The sequence below is a fragment of the Bos grunniens genome, chromosome 14, assembly GCF_055505025.1.
Source record: "Bos grunniens cultivar Pamir isolate PY7600 chromosome 14, Bosgru_T2T1.0, whole genome shotgun sequence".
NCBI classification, from domain to species: domain Eukaryota; kingdom Metazoa; phylum Chordata; class Mammalia; order Artiodactyla; family Bovidae; genus Bos; species Bos grunniens.
The window spans coordinates 5,573,510-5,592,779 of NC_141178.1; positions in this window are offsets into that span (position 1 = coordinate 5,573,510).

The following is a 19,270-nucleotide window of genomic DNA, read 5'->3' on the forward strand; positions in this document are numbered from 1 at the left end:
TTTTATTTTTGCTGCAACAGCATATACTGACATGAACAAACCCCACTTCTTGCATTATCCAGAATAGTCCAAAATTCTTTTAAATTATGTATTTTAATTATAATTGTATCACATATTTAATTTTTCTATTTTATTTTATATTGCATATATTACATATATCTTGGGATGGGGGAGCCTGGTGGGCTGCCGTCTCTGGGGTCGCACAGAGTCAGACGCGACTGAAGCAACTTAGCAGCAGCAGTAGCAGTTACATATATCTTTGCGTATATCTATATATATTTACATATATCTTTTCATCCTTCAGGTATTTAAATATTATATGTATAATATATATTATCTTGACTAATTAGGCAATACTCATCCAAATTCTATGTGATTCCATTACTTTCTGATCAGAAACCTATAATAACAACTAACATACATTAGCAGCTAGGCACTGTTGAAAGCATTTTGCATGTATTCAAGGACTTTACAAGTCAATGAAGGTTACAACTGCCTATATTTTCTTCAATAATTTCTCATGATGCCAAGTTCATTTAACGATTGTTGCCTCTAGCATTTTCCACTAGAAATATTTTTAGCAACTGCTGCTGCTGCTGCTGCTAAGTCTCTTCAGTCGTGTCCGACTCCGTGCGACCCCATAGACGGCAGCCCACTAGGCTCCCTGTCCCTGGGATTCTCCAGGCAAGAGTACTGGAGTGGGTTGCCATTGCCTTCTCCAATGCATGGAGTGAAAAGTGAAAATGAAGTCGCTCAGTCGTGTCTGACTCTTAGTGACCCCATGGATTGCAGCCCACCAGGCTCCTCCGTGCATGGGGTTTTCCAGGCAAGAGTACTGGAGTGGGGTGCCATTGCCTTCTCCGCCGTCATGTCTTAGTAGCGTCTAAAAATTACATGCGTTAGAACATAAGCATCAACTAAAAACATGTCAGAAGATCCTGAATAAACATTTTTGAAAATGAAGATGCCTGGTTTTCTATCTTGCAATGTGGACCCGGAAGGTAAACTAAGATTCTTGCTCACTGAAGCCCTCAGCACCTTGGTGCTGACCAGGGTCATTGCTCTGTGAGGTGGGAGGCCTGGGCCGCAATGGCCCTTCACCATTTACTGCCTGTGTAACTTTAACTGTGTCTGCTCACACGGGCTCAGTTTTCCCAGACATACAAGTGTTATCATAATGACAGAGCTTTAGACTCTGATAATTTAAAGTTCTAAAATCTAGGTTCCTAAATCTGAAGTTTGTTTTATTTCTATGAACACCAGAAGATACATACTAGAATTTGTATTTCAAGATATACCCTAGGTCTAGCACATATGGCAAGAAGATCAACCAGTCCATCCTAAAGGAAATCAGTCCTGAATGTTCATGGGAAGGACTGATAACTGAAGCTGAAGCTCCAATACTCTGGTCACCTGATGCGAAGAACTGACTCATGTGAAAAGACCCTGCTGCTGGGAAAGATTGAAGGCAGGAGGAGAAGGGGACGACAGGGGATGAGATGGTTGGATGGCATCACTGACTCGATGGACATGAGTTTGAGTAAGCTGTGGGAGATAGTGATGGACAGGGAGGCCTGACATGCTGCAGTCCATGGGGTTGCAAAGAGTCGAACACGACTGAGCGACTGAACAACAACAAGCACACATATCATCGAATAGATGTACTTTTCTTTACCTTGTTCTCTTGCTCCTGATATACCACGTCTACTCTCTGCTCTTTCTGATCATACTTCGCTTGTCCTTCCCAGTGGAGTCCTACCCACCACTCACGTGCATTATCATCTCTGCTGCCACGGGTACTGATTATACTTCATCCTCTGTTATGTCAAACATGCCGTGTGCTGTTAATTCTGAGAGGCACACTTTTCGTATTTTAACATCTCTCAAATCAGAATGCATCTCAGAGACATGTTGCAAACATAATTGACTATTGTCCTTTCACTGTCATAAAAGCAGTCATGTATATCATAGTCAATGGCATCTTATATTCACTGAAAGTTAATCTTGCTGATATTTGAAATCCCATATCCTGTCTATATATTTTATTTCCCAAACTTGTATATAGGATTATATTTCTATATTCTTATACCTCTAACCACTAGAATATTATTATGTTTTAGGAATTCAATAACCAAGTAAAACCATGGTCTGAGGAACCAACGATTCTAGATTTTTAAGGTAATATTCAACAATATTCAATTGCATATTAACGTAATGTATTTATTTCCGTAGAGATATAGATTGATATATTTTAAAAGATTTTCAACAAGGATTAAGTTAAAAGAATCCATCGTTTCTTTATCACTAAGACACAACTAAACACTTTTCTTTTCCTTATTCTGTCTTAGGTTTTCCCGGAATCTCAAGGATGGCATGAATCTCTGCCAGTGCTTTGACCATTCCATCTTTCCCCACAAGCCTTTACCTAGAATGCTAGAGGGATATAAAACATACGTTAAAAATTCGATTTCTCTGTAGTTCGTATTTTAGTGTTTCTTACTGTAGCAAGAATTCATTCCAAGGTGTCGTTCGCTGGACAGTAGAAGTAATGATGTCCACTGAGTTTGTAAAACTGCTTCAAGGCTGCCCTGTAACCAAATAAAGTCCACAATTAACCCACAATGTAGCGATAACATTAAATATTCACATTCCAAGGGTCTGGGCAGTAGTGGATCACCTTTAAAAGTCGCCACTTAAATGTGTATCAAATAAACTGTGGAACCAGAAATTCATTTTCAAAATCGCACTGAGCTGCATTTGTCTTATGCTCACTCACTGCTGCCTCCAGCCTGACACCGGGCTTACCTCTCCTCCCAGCCAGAGAGAGACTCAGTTGTTAACACTGGCTAAATGTGGGGACTGTGCCAGCTCAGCAAAGATGCAAAAATAAATTACCTTCAAGGGACTTACCATCTAACGTCGAATTTTAGGATGCAAGACCTCACCCAACTCCTGAGAACTTCACCATTGCTGGGGAACAATGACTCTGGAAGGTCTCCCCAGCGTGAGCCACACACATTCATATTAATACTGGGGTGAAGTCAATGTTGAGGAAGCACTGCTTCAGCCCCCTCACCTTATCTAGAGGTCAGAAGACCAAAGTAGCATCCATATTTTTTTTTTTTTTTTAAGGAATCAGTACCAGAAGAAAAAGCAAGATATTTTAAAAATCAGTATCTGTTTGGCATAAAGAACACGTTTTTACAGCTGAGAAACAGATGAATTTTCTGAGCTCAGAAAACCAAGCGTCCACACATTGACATTCCAAGAAAAAGAACTCACTTTAGAACTCTGAGAAAGTGTGAGAAGAGTTGCCATCTGCGCTTCCCTTTTGTGGTGTAGACAGTGTGTTATTGAACATAAAGCCTGCGTGAGGCCCCGTCACAGCCTTACCCTGACTCAGCGAGACCCGACTGCTCTCAGATTTTGCAGGCCAGTGGCCATGAAGAGACCCCTTCTGGACAGCTGGGACGGATAAAGGACAGAGTTTCTGGGGACACGCACTTGCGTATGTGCGTAAATGTTTAACTAGGGTACAGACTAACATGAAAAGAAACTACACCTTGGGAGTCATAAATCATTTTGTCATTTTAAAACGAGAGCTAATTGTTAAAATAATCTGGTTTTGCTTTGGAATTTACGTATGTGCTAATCAAGTCAAGTGAATATTAACGACGAGCATGTTCAGTCAAATACACTTACTGGAGCATTTAGAAAAATAGGTCCTGCAAAACTTAGACTGCAAACATGCCCCATTAAATAATAAAATAACATTAAGAAAATGTTAGGTTCAAAACAAGTTCTTAAAGATATTGGTCTTTCAGAATCCATTTTTTTAAATTATTAAAAAATCCATTTAGCATTACTATGAAGTTAATCCTAACACATCTACCACCCACTAACTTGAGTCTTTACACTGGATAAAGAAAGGAAACCAAACTAGGAGTTAATCCCTAAACTGTAATTCCACTGAAGGAATGTTCTATTTTAAAAATGGACTTTGACTTAAAAATCCATGTAATTATGAGCACAGCTAGGCTTCCCTGGTGGCTCAGATGGTAATCTGCCTGCAGTGTGGGAGACCTGGGTTCGATCCTGGCCTTGGGAAGATCCCCTGGAGGAGGGCATGGCAACCCACTCCAGTATTCTGGCCTGGAGAATCCCCATGGACGGAGGAGCCTGGTGGGCTGCAGTCCGTGGTGGTGCAAAGAGTCAGACATGACGAGCAACTAAGCTCATGAGAGCAGCTACACTAATAGTTACAATCACAGGGTTTCATTGGGGCAAACACAGTTTACATCTTGTAAAACTGTACATTTTAAATAGTACACCTTTTGTATGTCAATTACATCTCAATAAGGCTGCATAAAGCGTCCATGTGAGTGGATATGCATGAGGTTACGCTAATGCAGGAGACTGCATAGTAGACACATAGTATTATTTGAAATAACATTTCAGAGAGGTTAGCATCAGTGTCTTAATCAGACCTTAATTCCATTTGTTCACATATCCTGTCTTTCAGAAGTAGAAGTTATTGAAGCAGATATGAAGAAAGGACAATAATATTAAATGATTAGCCAAACTAGGGACAACTGTAATGATAAAAATAAATAATGAATGAATGAAAATAAATTTATAATAGAATATATGAACAATGAAAATAAAATTATAACTGCAATTTCTGTAAATCTGTAAATACTGCCAAACTTCCTGGCTAAACTTGGGAGAAAATGCTAGGCAGAAATCGAAGACTGTAGACTATAGGAGATAATCTTTCTGCTAAAAGTGGATATACCTAATAGCAAGCACGGCCTTTTATTTAAATTTTACTACACATAGTCTTGGCCTCCAAATATATTGACTTTTTTACAGCTGTCGGAAGAAAAATTTCTCTTAAGTTAGGGAAATTTAATTTGTTACCTTCAATGATTTCTGTCGAAGAGAATACGTAAATTTTTAGACTGCCTCTCTGATGAATTAATTCCTGCAAGTTCTTTTATATAAACTCAGGGAGAACAGACCAGAAAAAAGTATGTCTGACTTAAGTGTCATTCTAACAGGAAAGGATATTAGGTTAAAAAAACCCTCTTTGCCAATGCTCCCCACCCCTGTGAATTTTTAAATATCTTAAGCCAAACACCGGATAGCCTGGTATAACTAAGTGAGGACATATGTGTAAACAGTTAATAAGTCTGTTTGAAGTTTGGGATTCAACAGGATATAAAAAGAAAGCAGGAGAAAGAATGAGCACACCAGGTAAAGAAAAAAAAAACAACTTGTTTTGATTTTATGCACATAAAAATAATGTACACATAAAAGTAAAAATAATATGTAGTTTGTGATTTTAATTTTTTTTTAAGCACAAAAGTATGTGCTGGTGCTGCTGCTAAGTCGCTTTAGTCGTGTCCGACTCTGTGAGACCCCATAGACTGCAGCCCACCAGGCTCCCACGTCCCTGGGATTCTCCAGGCAAGAACACTGGAGTGGGTTGCCATTTCCTTCTCCAGTGCATGAAAGTGAAAAGTGAAAGTGAAGTCGCTCAGTTGTGTCATGAAGTGTGTATTTTGTTCTAAACGGTTTTCAGGGCCTTCAAGGCCACACTTTGCCTAACTCAGGGTGAAATTGAAGTGAGACCGAACCTGCTGGGGGAGGCTCAGTGCACGATGAGTCACAGAGCGCATTGGCAATGCCAAGGCTTAATGGCCTTTGTCCATATCACATGACCTGGCATTTTGGCAGATTTATGGCTCTGCTGATGCAAAGGGAGGGTCTTTCAGGAAGCAATAAATATAGATTTCAGTTCAGTTCAGTTAAGTCGCTCAGTCGTGTCCGACTCTTTGCAACCCCATGAATTGCAGCACACCAGGCCTCCCTGTCCATCACCAGCTCCCAGAGTTCACTCAGACTCACATCCATCGAGTCAGTAATGCCATCCAGATGTCTCATCCTCTGTCATCCCCTTTTCCTCCTGCCCCCAATACCTCCCAGCTTCGGAGTCTTTTCCAATGAGTCAGCTCTTCACATGAGGTGGCCAAAGTACTGGAGTTTCAGCTTTAGCATCATTCCTTCCAAAGAACACCCAGGGCTGATCTCCTTCAGAATGGACTGGTTGGATCTCCTTGCAGTCCAAGGGACTCTCAAGAGTCTTCTCCAACACCACAGTTCAAAAGCATCAATTCTTTGGTGCTCAGCTTTCTTCACAGTCCAACTCTCACATCCATACATGACCACTGGAAAAACCATAGCCTGACTAGATGGACCTTTGTTGGCAAAGTAATATCTCTGCTTTTGAATATGCTATCTAGGTTGGTCATAACTTTCCTTCCAAGGAGTAAGCATCTTTTACTTTCACGGCTGCAGTCACCATCTGCAGTGATTTTGGAGCCCCAGAAAATAAAATCTGACACTGTTTCCACTGTTTCCCCATTTATTTCCCATGAACTGATGGGACCAGATGCCATGATCTTCGTTTTCTGAATGTTGAGCTTTAAGCCAACTTTTTTACTCTCCTCTTTCACCTTCATCAAGAGGCTTTTGAGTTCCTCTTCACTTTCTGCCATAAGGGTGGTGTCATCTGCATATCTGAGGTTATTGATATTTCTCCCGGCAATCTTGATTCCAGCTTGTGCTTCTTCCAGCCCAGCGTTTCTCATGATGTACTCTGCATAGAAGTTAAATAAGCAGGGTGACAATATACAGCCTTGATGTACTCCTTTTCCTATTTGGAACCAGTCTGTTGTTCCATGTCCAGTCCTAACTGTTGCTTCCTGACCTGCATACAGATTTCTCAAGAGGCAGGTCAGGTGGTCTGGTATTCCCATCTCTTTCAGAATTTTCCACAGTTTATTGTGATCCACACAGTCAAAGGCTTTGGCATAGTCAATAAAGCAGAAATAGATTTTTTTTGGAACTCTCTTGGTTTTTCAATGATCCATGTTGGCAATTTGTTCTCTGGTTCCTCTGCCTTTTCTAAAACCAGCTTGAACATCAGGAAGTTCACAGTTCATGTATTGCAGAAGCCTGGCTTGGAGAATTTTGAGCATTACTTTACTAACATGTGAGATGAGTGCAATTGTGCGGTAGTTTGAGCATTCTTTGGCCTTGCCTTTCTTTGTGATTGGAATGAAAACTTTCTTTCTTTTCCAGTTCTGTGGCCACTGCTGAGTTTTCCAAATTTGCTGGCAGATTGAGTGCAGCACTTTCACAGCATCATCTTTCAGGATTTGGAATAGCTCAACTGGAATTCCATCACCTCCACTAGCTTTGTTCGTAGTGATGCTTTCTAAGGCCCACTTGACTTCACATTCCAGGATGTCTGGCTATAGGTCAGTGATCACACCATCGTGATTATCTGGGTCGTGAAGATCTTTTTTGTACAGTATTTCTGTGTATTCTTGCCACCTTTTCTTAATATCGTCTGCTTCTTTTAGGTCCATACCATTTCTGTCCTTTATCGAGCACATCTTTGCATGAAATGTTCCCTTGGTATCTCTAATTTTCTTGAAGAGATCTCTAGTCTTTCCCATTCTGTTGTTTTCCTCTATTTCTTTGCATTAATCGCTGAGGAAGGCTTTCTTATCTCTTCTTGCTGTTCTTTGGAACTCTGCATTCAGATGCTTATTTCTTTCCTTTTCTCCTTTGCTTTTTGCTTCTGCCCCTCCTTAAATAATCCAAGAGGATTAAAATCAGATTGAATTTTTAAGAGCAAATTCTTTTAGTCTATGAAAATGGTTGATCATGCAAATGGTTTTATTTAAAAAAAATGATTATCACACTATTTAATCTTTGGATGTGTAAAGACCAAAGAATCAGGGTTGACTACAGTTTTATGTGACTCAAACACTAGCTTAGAAGCATTACAGTTTTCTGTTCTCATGAAATGGGCTCCTCTCCCCCACCAAATAGCACTTTTCCTTGAATCACATGGAATGGGCAAGGTAGACATGGAAATACACATCTAATAAATTTTAAGATGATTTTGGATAATGACTACTCTAAGGAGAATGATACACCCCAGTTATACTCCCCAAGGAATTAGTTTTTAACTTGGCTTCCTGTTGGTAGCTATTGAGAGGATAACAGGCAGGAAGGCCAGGGGTCTCCAAACGGAGCAAACAGGCTATAAACGTCAGACATTTTTATCTCTCTTAAGCGGCAGGAGGAAACAAACTAGCGATATTTTTTCCCTTCTCTATACAAAGTTAAAAGGAGGTTTCTCTTAAAATACTGTGTTGCCATAATGACACCTGGTTTCACCTGAAGTTAACCATTCTCAAACCTTGAGTTAACCAATGCATTTTTCTTATGGAAATGTTTGTCTTAAGCTGTGTTAATGTATTATGCATTTACCCAGACTGTCTTCAAGTCGGTTCCGCCTAATGGCTCAGAACTGACTTGACAGGCCATTATGTTATACTCAGACATTGTTCCCCTAATCTATGTAAACAAAACTATTTGTATGGTAATCTGCCCTTCTACAAGATTCAAGTCGATCGTTTTATGGCCCGAGATGACCCGTCTGGTGCCAATATTATCCCAAAATACATCTTATGGATGAAGGGCCTGGTGCCATTCTGGGTTTTAAGACTTTCCTTTCTTTCATTAACAGACTACTAGTGACTATATCTGGAGAAGGCAATGGCACCCCCACTCCAGTACTCTTGCCTGGAAAATCCCATGGACAGAGGAGCCTGGTAGGCGGCAGTCCATGAGGTCGCTAAGAGTCAGACACAACTGAGCGACTTAACTTTCACTTTTCACTTCCATGCATTGGAGAAGGAAATGGCAACCCACTCCAGTGTTCTTGCCTGGAGAATCCCAGAGACAGAGGAGCCTGGTAGGAGGCCATCTATGGGGTCGCACAGAGTCAGACACAACTGAAGCAACTTAGCAGCAGCAGCAGTGACTATATCAGATGGGGAAACAGTGGAAATAGTGTCAGACATTATTTTGGGGGGGCTCCAAAATCACTGCAGATGGTGACTGCAGCCATGAAATTAAAAGACGCTTACTCCTTGGAAGAAAAGTCATGACCAACCTAGATAGCATATTCAAAAGCAGAGACATTACTTTGCCAACAAAGGTCCGTCTAGTCAAGGCTGTAGTTTTTCCAGTGGTCATGTATGGATGTGAGAGTTGGACTGTGGAGAAAGCTGAGCGCTGGAGAATTGATCCTCTTGAACTGTGGTGTTGAAGAAGATTCTTGAGAGTCCCTTGGACTGCAAGGAGTTCCAACCAGTCCATTCTAAAGGAGATCAGCCCTGGGTGTTCTTTGGAAGGAATGATGCTAAAGCTGAAACTCCAGTACTTTGGCCACCTCATGCAAAGAGTTGACTCATTGGAAAAGACTCTGAAGCTGGGAGGGATTGGGGGCAGGAGGAAAAGGGGACGGCAGAGGACGAGATGGCTGGATGGCATCACTGACTCGATAGACGTGAGTTTGAGTGAACTCTGGGAGTTGGTGATGGACAGGGAGGCCTGGCGTGCTGCGATTCATGGGGTTGCAAAGAGTCGGACACAACTGAGCGACTGAACTGAACTGAGTGACTATATAACATCCAGCTGAAGACTAGCAGGGGGGCACTCTTTCTGCCCCCTTCTGATGCCTATGTCAGAAGCTTTCTCTATCTCCTTTATACTTTAATAAAACTTTGTTACACAAAAGCTCTGAGCGATCAAGCCTCGTCTCTGGTTCTGAATTGAATTATTTTCTTCTGGAGGCTAAGAATCCCGGCGTCTTTTTGTGGTTCAGCAACAACCTTTCACTATCGATAATAATAATAAAATAATCCATCTCTACAACACTTGAAGTGGTGGATTACCCCCAGCTTTTGTTGCCTCTTCTCACACTCTTGGCAACTTGATTCCACCGTGGATGAAATGTGAGAGGCAATTTAAGTCAAGTAATTTTTCAATCAGAGTTAATCTTGGTGGACAAATAATACTGTAATTAATGTGTCATGCATTTGTTGTTATCAAAAGAGTCAGTAAGCTGGGGTGAAGGAAGCACTGACTCTGGACTGCCCTACCCTACTTTGTTCAGCTTCCCTCTTCTTGCCTAGCAATTGCACAACATCGGGAAATTTGCTCAGCTTTTCTGAGTACTCATTTTTTTTAAATCTGTATAATATGGAGAATAACGTTTATTACAGAAGTTTTGCAAGCATCAAAGCAGATAGTGTTTTTAAAGCAGAACCCCCAATACATAAGAGAAAGACAGTAGATGGAAACTGTTGCCATCTTTTTTATTATTTCAGTGTTCGTTATGACATGCCCCTTTATAGTTCTCAGCAATAATCGAAAGTTGCATCATGAACAGCTCTACACAGCATCAATGGTTACTTTGCAGGAAAAGCAAGTTAAAAAAAAAAAAAGCAAGTTAGTTAGCAACTGCATAATAATGAGTAGAAGAATAAAGTCTCTTTGCTAAGTTGTCCCAGAAGCAGAGCCAGAGAGCTGAAGGTGGATGTCAGCCTTGAGGCAGGAAGACAACCAGAACACTTGGTAGGAAAAGATTACGGTACTAAAATCTACTATGTATATGAAGTTGCTGTTGTTGCTCAGTCACCCAGTCGTGTCTGGCTCTTTGTGAGCCCATGGTCTGCAGCATGCCATGCCTTCCTGTCCCTCACCATCTCCCAGAGTTTGCCCAAGTTCATGTTCATTGCATCGGTGATGCCTCCAACCATCTCATCCTCTGACTCCTTCTTCAGCCCTCAATCTTTCCCAGCATCAGGGACTTTTCCAATGAGTCAGCTGTGAGCATCAGAGGATGAAAATACTGGAGCTTCAGTTTCAGCATCAGTCCTTCCAGGGAATATTCAGGGTTGATGTCCCTTAAGATTGACTGGTTTTGTTGTAGCCACGCGTTCCAGGAAACAAACTCACTCAGAAGGACAATGCAGATAGTGGAGTGCAGTTTATTACACCAACAAGCCCAAGGCAGAGTCTCCTCTTAGCCAAGAACCCCGACCAGCATTTGTGAAAGTCTTTTATACCCCACGCGTACGTGTCTGAACCCACCACTCCAAATTCCTTGAGACTTACATAAACCGAGGAAAATACAATCCCAGTAACCCCATCATCCACGTGCTATGTGCTCATGTGCTCAAACAGTCAAACAATTAGCCAATAATCAATAAACCCAAGGTTACACTCTGATGGATACAGAAAAATTTATGGCCTGTCTGGAGGAAGGGGTGATTAGTGTATGTTTTCTCTTAGGCGATGAGTAACCTAGATACGATCTTCAAGGTTCCCCTGTCTGGAGGGGGTCTTATCCTCCTGTTGTTGTTTTCATGGGCACTAAACACAGAGTTCAGAGTCCATTGGAAAGGTGGCTGAGCATGATCAGCACGAACAGGCCTAAGATGGAGTCCAGGCCCTATGAATTCCTTCTTCAGTTTCATCTCCTTGCTGTCCAAGGGACTTTTGGAGTCTTCTCCAACCCCGCAGTTCAAAGGCATCAGTCCTTTGGTGCTCTGCCTTCTTTACAGTCCAGCTCTCACAACTGTATGTGACCACTGGGAAGGCCATAGCCTTGACTATACAGACCTTTGTCAGGAGAGGAATGTCTCTGCTTTCCAACACACTGTCTAGGTTTGCCATTGCTTTTGATTTCGTGGCTGCAGTCACTGTCCGCTGTAATTTTGGAGCCCAAGAAGAGGAAATCTATCACTACTTCCATGTTCCCTTTCTATTGGCCATGCCAAAATGGGGCTGGATGCCATGATCTTGGTTTTTTTAATATTTAGTGTTAAGCCATCTTTTTCACTCTCCTCCTTCACCCTCATCAAGAAGCCCTTTAGTTCCTCTTTGCTTTCTGCCGTTAGAGTGGTATATTAGGTAGAAAGAACTAAAAGGAACATTCTAAGGTCAGCCAACCTTCTGTCTCCATCACCAATCCCTAAGAAAGAACATGAGGGATGATCCATCTTCTTAAAATAAGAAACCATTCAGTGGAAAAATCTAAGATTTAAAGAGGAAAAAGCTGCAAAACACATACCATCCATCTTCCCATCCTATCCCCTGCTCCCAGACTTCAGGCAAACAGTAATTTGCTTTTAGTCACTCTAGTTTAACATGAAATTTTCTAGAATTTTCTATAAATGCAGTCATATAGTATGTACCCTTTTTGACGGGAAGGAGAAGCCTTGTTGTTCAGTCACTAAGTTGTGTCCAACTCTTTGCGACCCCATGGACTGTAGCACACCGGGCTCCCCTGTTCTTCACCATCTAATGGAGCTTGCTCAAATTCACATCCGTTGAGTTGATGATGCCATCCAACCACCCAATCCTCTATTGCCCCCTTATTCTCCTGCCCTCAAATCTCTTCAGCATCAGGGTCTTTTCCAGCGAGTCGGCTCTTCACATCAGCTGGCCAAAGTATTGGGCCTTCAGCTTCAGCATCAGTCCTTCAATCAGAGTTGATTGAATAGGGAAGCCCTGGTAGCTAAATGAGTAGGACTGACCCATTTGATCTCCTTGCAGTCCAAGGGACCGTCAAGAGTCTTCTCCAGCACCAGAATTCAAAAACATTAGTTATTTTGTGCTCAGCTTTCTTTATGGTCCAACTCTCACATCCTGGGTTTCCCAGGTGGCTCAGATGTTAAAGTGTCTGCCTGCAATGCGGGAGATCTGGGTTCGATCCTCGGATCAGGAAGATCCCCCGAAGAAGGAAATGGCAACCCACTCCAATACTCTTGCCTGGAAAATTCCATGGATGCAGGAGCCTGGTAGGCTATAGTCCATGGGGTCGCAAAGAGTCAGACATGACTGAATGACTCACATCTGTACATGACTACTGGAAAAATCACTTGCTTAGTCATCTAGTTGTGTCCAGCTCTTTTCGACTCCATGGACTGTAGCCTGCCAGCCTCCTCTGTCCATGGGTTTCTCCAGGCAAAGACACTGGAATAGGTTGCCATTCCTTCTCTAAGAAAAACCATAGCTTTGACTATGTGGATCTTTGTCTGCAAAGTGATACCTCTGCTTTTTAATATGCTGTCTAGTTTTATGATAGCTTTTCTTCCAAGGAGCAAGAGCCTTTTAATTTCATGGCTGCAGTCACTATCTGCAGTGATTTTGGAGCCCAAGAAAATAAAATCTGTCACTGTTTACACTTTTTCCCCATCTATTTGCCATGAAGGGATGGGAGTGGATACCATGATCTTAGTTTTGTTTTGTTATTTTTTTAATGTTGAGTTTTAAGCCAGCTTTTTTCACTCTCCTCTTTCACCTTCATCAAGAGGCTCTTTAGTTCTTCTTCAACTTTCTGCCATTAGAGTGGTGTCATCTGCATATCTGAGGTTGTTGAAAGGGAAGGCCTACCCAGAATCTTTCCCCAACTGCTGCGATGTGCTTGAAATTCCATTCCAATTCATTACCCCTTTATTGTGGTTCTTGACTTTTGTTAGCCAAAAATCCCTTTGAAGCCTTAATGGATTCTGTGAGCTAATATCCTAGAAAAAAAAAAATGCACCAATGTACATTCCTACAAAATGTTGTCTATGGTTTCAGGGCATTTAGAGGAAAGAATTTCCTTTATTTTAAAGATTTTGTAGCTATCAAACGTAAGACTAAGATTCTCTGTTTAATCACATCAAAACTGAACTGATAAAGGTAACCCAAGGCTGTGCAGAGCTGTGCATCCATGTTTTGGGGTGGTGGCTAAAAGGATTTATATCGCTCAATAGGTATTTATCTTTTTTTTTTTTTTTAGGGAACACTAGACTCCAGGGCACCAACCTTCCTCTGTTCTCTAGCAGAAAGATTGTCTTTTTCTTCTTCTCCTCATTTCCGTTCACGATGAGTCGCTTCAGTCTCGTCCTACTCTGCGACCCCATGGACTACAGCCAGACTCCTCTGTCCATGGGATTCTCCAGGCAAGAATACTGGACTGGGTTGCTATTTCCTCCTCCAATGGATCTTCCTGACCCAGGGACGGAACCCACATCTCCTGCATTGCTGGTGGATGTTTTTTTACCTCTGAGTCACCAGGGAAATCCCTCATTTTTGTACCTGATTTTATGTGTATTTTAAGAGGGAGGATTCTTGTTTTATTTAATATGAAAATCAGAAATGAATTAATTTTAGACTTCTAAAACTTTCAGACTAAATTTTTATACTCCTTTTCTCTCATATTTTTTCTTACTCATTAAAAAAGGAACAAACAACAAAAGCAACTTCTATTAGCAACTGAGAGAGTAATATGATTCTTACATCATTTTCAATAGGTGATTTATCACATGTGGCCTATATAAATGATACTACTTAAATGTTTTGCTGACTATATTGACTATTTAGCTACAGTTTAGATCATTGCCTGGAATACTCCTTACAACTATGGTCCAGAAGTATAATTTAGAGATACTGGTACATTAATGTGATATTACTGGTGTATGTATTTATATGTGTGTACATATAGATCTTTAGTATATATAGCTACTAGGGCTTCCCTAGCACCTCAGTTGGTAAAAAATCTGCCTGCAATGTAGGAGACCTGGATTCAATCCTGGGGTCTGGAAGTTCCTCTGGAGAAGGAAATGGCAACCCACTCCAGTACTCTTGCCTGGAGAATTACAAGGACAGAGGAGCCTGGCGGGCTACAGTCCATGGAATCGCAAAAAGCTGGACACAACTTGCAACTAACTTTCACTTTCACTGTAGTATATATAAGGGTGAGCTTATTCAACCATTTGCATACGTAAATTATCTTGGAAAGTGATGTATGTGTCTACATGGAAAATCACTCTTCAGATTAAAACACTATGTTCTATGTCTCAAAATATTTCATTTTAAGCCTAGATGATAAATCTTATTCTCTCTTCCCTTCAGCAATAATGCCACAACATTATTTATCAAAGGAACAAATATGAAAGAAAAGACATTGCTCTGAAAACAGGATGGATAGACGCCCTAGCTAACTACAAGAGGTACAGTTTCCGAAAGTTCAAACTCCTGAAAAGGAAAATGGAAGACTCAACTCTTGAGAAAGCTTCAGTGAGAGCTTTGATCTCAATTATAGGATGCTGGTGGCTCAGAGGTTAAAGCGTCTGCCTGAGATGCGGGAAACGCGGGTTCGATCCCTTGGTCGGGAAGATCCCCCGGAGAAGGAAATGGCAACCCCCTCCAGTACTCTTGCCTGGAGAATCCCATGGATGGAGGAGTCTGGTAGGCTGCAGTCCATGGGGTCGCAAAGAGTCGGACACGACTGAGCGACTTCACTTTCACTTTCATTAATGGAAAGTGCATGTTTAGGTTTACGACTCATAAGGGGATATGAAGTGTTTAATAAAATGTTAAGAAAAGAGTAATGGATGGCTTTGTATGATTAATTTGAGAGAATTATCTATTTTTTTAAAGAACTCAGAAGATTGTCAAGATTGATATGTTACAGGAGATTAAAACAAATGTTACTAGTCATATATGTATTACAGATGAACAACACGGTGTACACAGCAACAGCGTTCCTTACCTGGAAGGCTGGGGTCAGGCTAGGTCCCTCCCTACCTCTGGGCAGTGGCTAGTGGCATAATCCTGCAAGTTCATTTCCTCTCTCTGGACCTCAGCTTGCCTACTCATAAAATGAATTGGACAAATTGGATCATCTCTAAAATACTTTTTGTGTACAATATCTGGTTTCTTAGTTCCTCTTAACTAAGAAATATTCACGCTCCAGTAAGCATATGCAAAATCTTAGCATTGATAGAGATAATTTGTAAATGAATACTAAGAATTAGATAATTAATCATAGGCTTGTTCATTCGACGGCAGGGCATGGTTAAAAAAGGCACACACAAAAAATCAAATTCCAGTCAGCTTTTAGTATATTAGCACGACAAAATTGTAGACATCTAAGAGTAATCTTTATAAGACTAAAATTTTCTAATTCACGTTTTCAAGTTCTTTGCCTGTTGAATGTTTTATTAAACTTAATGAAGAAATTATTTTATATTCTTTAGGCAAATATTCTTGAGGTAATGTAAAATCATCTCAGGAGAATCTAGAGGAGTAAACAGATTAGAAAGGGAGAGGGAGAAAGAAAGAGCAAGATAAGGCCCAGTGTGGCAAATGTTATCTCCTGTTCATACTGGAGAGTGGCCTGCTTAAAACAGGAAAGGCAAAATGCCAGCTAGCCCATGAATAAGCCAATAGCTTCAACTACTAAGATATTTTCATTGCTGGGTTCAAATGATATGAGATGTGTTCAGACTACAGCTGTCTCTTTTTTTTCATCAGAGAATCTCTCTTTTTTCCTCCCACTTAGGAAACATATGCCATGGCCAGACCATCTGAGAATGAATATTCTTCTTATTCCTACTCCAGTCTCCTTTTTTTTTCCTAGCTCCTTTTCTGTTGCTTGCAGCCCATGAGGAAAAGGCAGGCTGAGTGGGAGGTGAGGGAAACACTCCTTCCAGTGTGGCCCCTTGAGTCGTCACCCTGCTGATAGCTCCTCCCAGCCGCAGAGGGGTGAGTGAGGTTCTCACTTCACCATTCAGAGCCCCTGCAGTCTGAAGGAAGAGAAGTGGCCGGCCACCTTCTCGGGACTTTTCCCAATTTGGGGCTATTTGGTAGCTACAGTCATACTTTTTTTGCATATGGATATCAATTAGGATGTTATTTAGTAAATACTTGTCTTTAAATGGCTCATTATTTTATTTAAATAATTTTTAAATGATGTTTTAGTAGCCACTTTAGCAAAAACAGGAGTTAAACATAAAAATACACACAATAAAAGCAATACAGTATTATTTAACTTCTGCTCAATACTGTTTCCTGCAGTAATTACAGTCTGATCTGCCCTCTCTGTTAACAAAGAAGATTGCTAAGGTGATAAAGTCTTCTTTACTTGAACCTGAGACATCTTTCCTTGACATAATCAGAAGGAATGGAAGATAGTTAAGAAAGAATTGCCTCATTTTATGATTCAGAGTTATTTAACACCTTGTGTATAATTCATTAATAATCTTTCCATACAAAGCAGAACTAAAAGTAAAACAGAATAGGGTATTTTTTGATGATATCCAAGTAAAAATAAAGGCCATTTATTCTATAAAGACTCATGAATTTCAGACCGACATACTTGAAAGCAATCTAGTCCTCCAGTTTACACAGCATTTACTTTTGCGTCTTTATTAAAAATCTCCAGAAGATTTTTTAAAATAAAAGCAAAAAGAAAAATCTCTCTTAATAAATACATTATGATTTGGTTTCAGAGAGAGAGCAGTTACCTGAACAATAGGGAATGAAGCAATTGTTTATTTGCATGTCAGATAACATAGGAACAGCTGTCCCCTGGGGCTCCCCAGGTGGCTCAGTGAATCCACCTGCCAAGCAGGAGACATGGGTTCAACCCCTGAGTTGGGAAAATCCTTTGGAGAAGGAAACGGCAACCCACTCCAGTATTCTTGCCTGGAAAATTCCACGGACAGAGGAGCCTGGCAGGCTACAGTCCGTGAGGTCGCAGAGTCAGACACGACTGAGTGACTAAACGACAACCGTCCTTTGTCCTTCTTTTAAGAATTGTAAACTGAGCATTTACAATGGTTAGGCAAGATGCTCAGTGTTTTACAAACATCTTTGAATCCAATGCGTTTACAATGGGATGGGCAGCATGTTTAGTGGTTTACAGACCTTTGTGAGTCCAGTGAGGTAGGAACGTTGTTATCCACATTTTTGGATGAGGAAACTGGGGTCAAAGAGGAAAACAAACAAGCCCGGGTGACACAAGGAGTCAGACACGACTGAGCACACGACCAACCAAAGGTAACACGACCGACAGTGGAGAAGGAGGATTCACGCCGGCCTGCCTGGGTTTTCTACATCAGTTATTGGATAAGGAATAGAAGAGTCTAAAAGAATAAGCCAAGATAATTAAAGTTCTTGCTTTTCTCTTTATTTTTAGTTCTTACCTTCTACACGTTGCTGCTGTTTAATCACTAAGCCATGTCTGACTATTTTGTGACCCCAAGGACTGTAGCCCGCCAGGCTCCTCTGTCCATGGGATTTCCCAGGCAAGAATACTGGAGTGGGTTGCCATTTCCTTCTCCAAGCAATCTTTCTGACCCAGAGATAAAACCTCCTATATTGGCAGGGTTCTTTGCCACCAAGGTATCAGAGAAGCCCAGTTTTACTCTTTACTTAGCTCTTAATTTGTTCTGGAATCAAGTCAGGTATAGGGCGCTCTTTATTAGCTTCCAACAGGCACCTTGATATTGTGTTCACTGGCCAGTGGCTTTGAGAAGTCAAATAATAGAAAGTGAGGCTTTGAAGGGCAAGGCCTGTGATTTGGGGCTTGGAACTTGAATATGAAGACAGGACATGTTGACCTTGGTGGTTTGTAGAGGCTTCTAAAGGATAAAAGACTGAGTTTTATACAGTGGACTTTTAATTATAACAACCCATGTAGACAGCTCTAGGCCTTTAGGTGCAGGCCATGGGACTTTGACCATGGTGATTCATTGCTATAAACTTTATAGCAGCCTTGCCCACCAGCGAGTGACTCTTTTTATAGAGGCAGGTCTGTACCGAGTCTTAACAAAATGGGGGATAAGACTCAGAAAAGCCTCAGGCCTTGGGAAACCTCAGTCATGTGCCCACCAAGGAGCTTGCTTAGCAGAAATTGGCTGTGTGAGGCTGCCTGTGGTGAACTGAGAATACATGTGGCTGTCCTTAGCCTTGAACCCTGTCAGTGAGATTAGACCTTCTATGCACTGGGGGATAGAATTCCATGCACTGTTCCTTGCTGCAGAAGGATGAGTTTCTTGTATACTAGAGCACTAGGGGCTTTCACAAGAACGCAGCTCTGCTGTCACACTGCAAAAGAGCCATAGACAACACACAAACGGAGGGGCACGTTTATGAAAACAACTGTGGGCCGTCGACGGCTGGCCTCTGCTTCTAATCAGGGCCAGTTAGGGCTTCCCTGGTGGCTCAGACGGTAAAGAATCTCCCCGCCTTGCAGGAGACCCAGGTTCGAGCCCTGCGTTAGGAAGATCCCCTGCAGAAGGGAATGGCAACCTACTCCAGTATTTTTGCCTGGAGAATTCCATGGACAGAGGAGCCTGGAGGGCTACATAGTCCATAGAGTCTCAAACAGACAGACCCAATTGAGGGACTAACACTTAATTTAGGTAGCACTGGATTAGCTGTCCCAAACCTCATTTTGCTTTTACATCTGAAAGAGGCAATTCTTGAGTTAATGAGGCTTGCCCACACTCAAGAATTAACTCCAGAAGCACATGCAGTTTCAAGTTGGCTCTGAATTGGT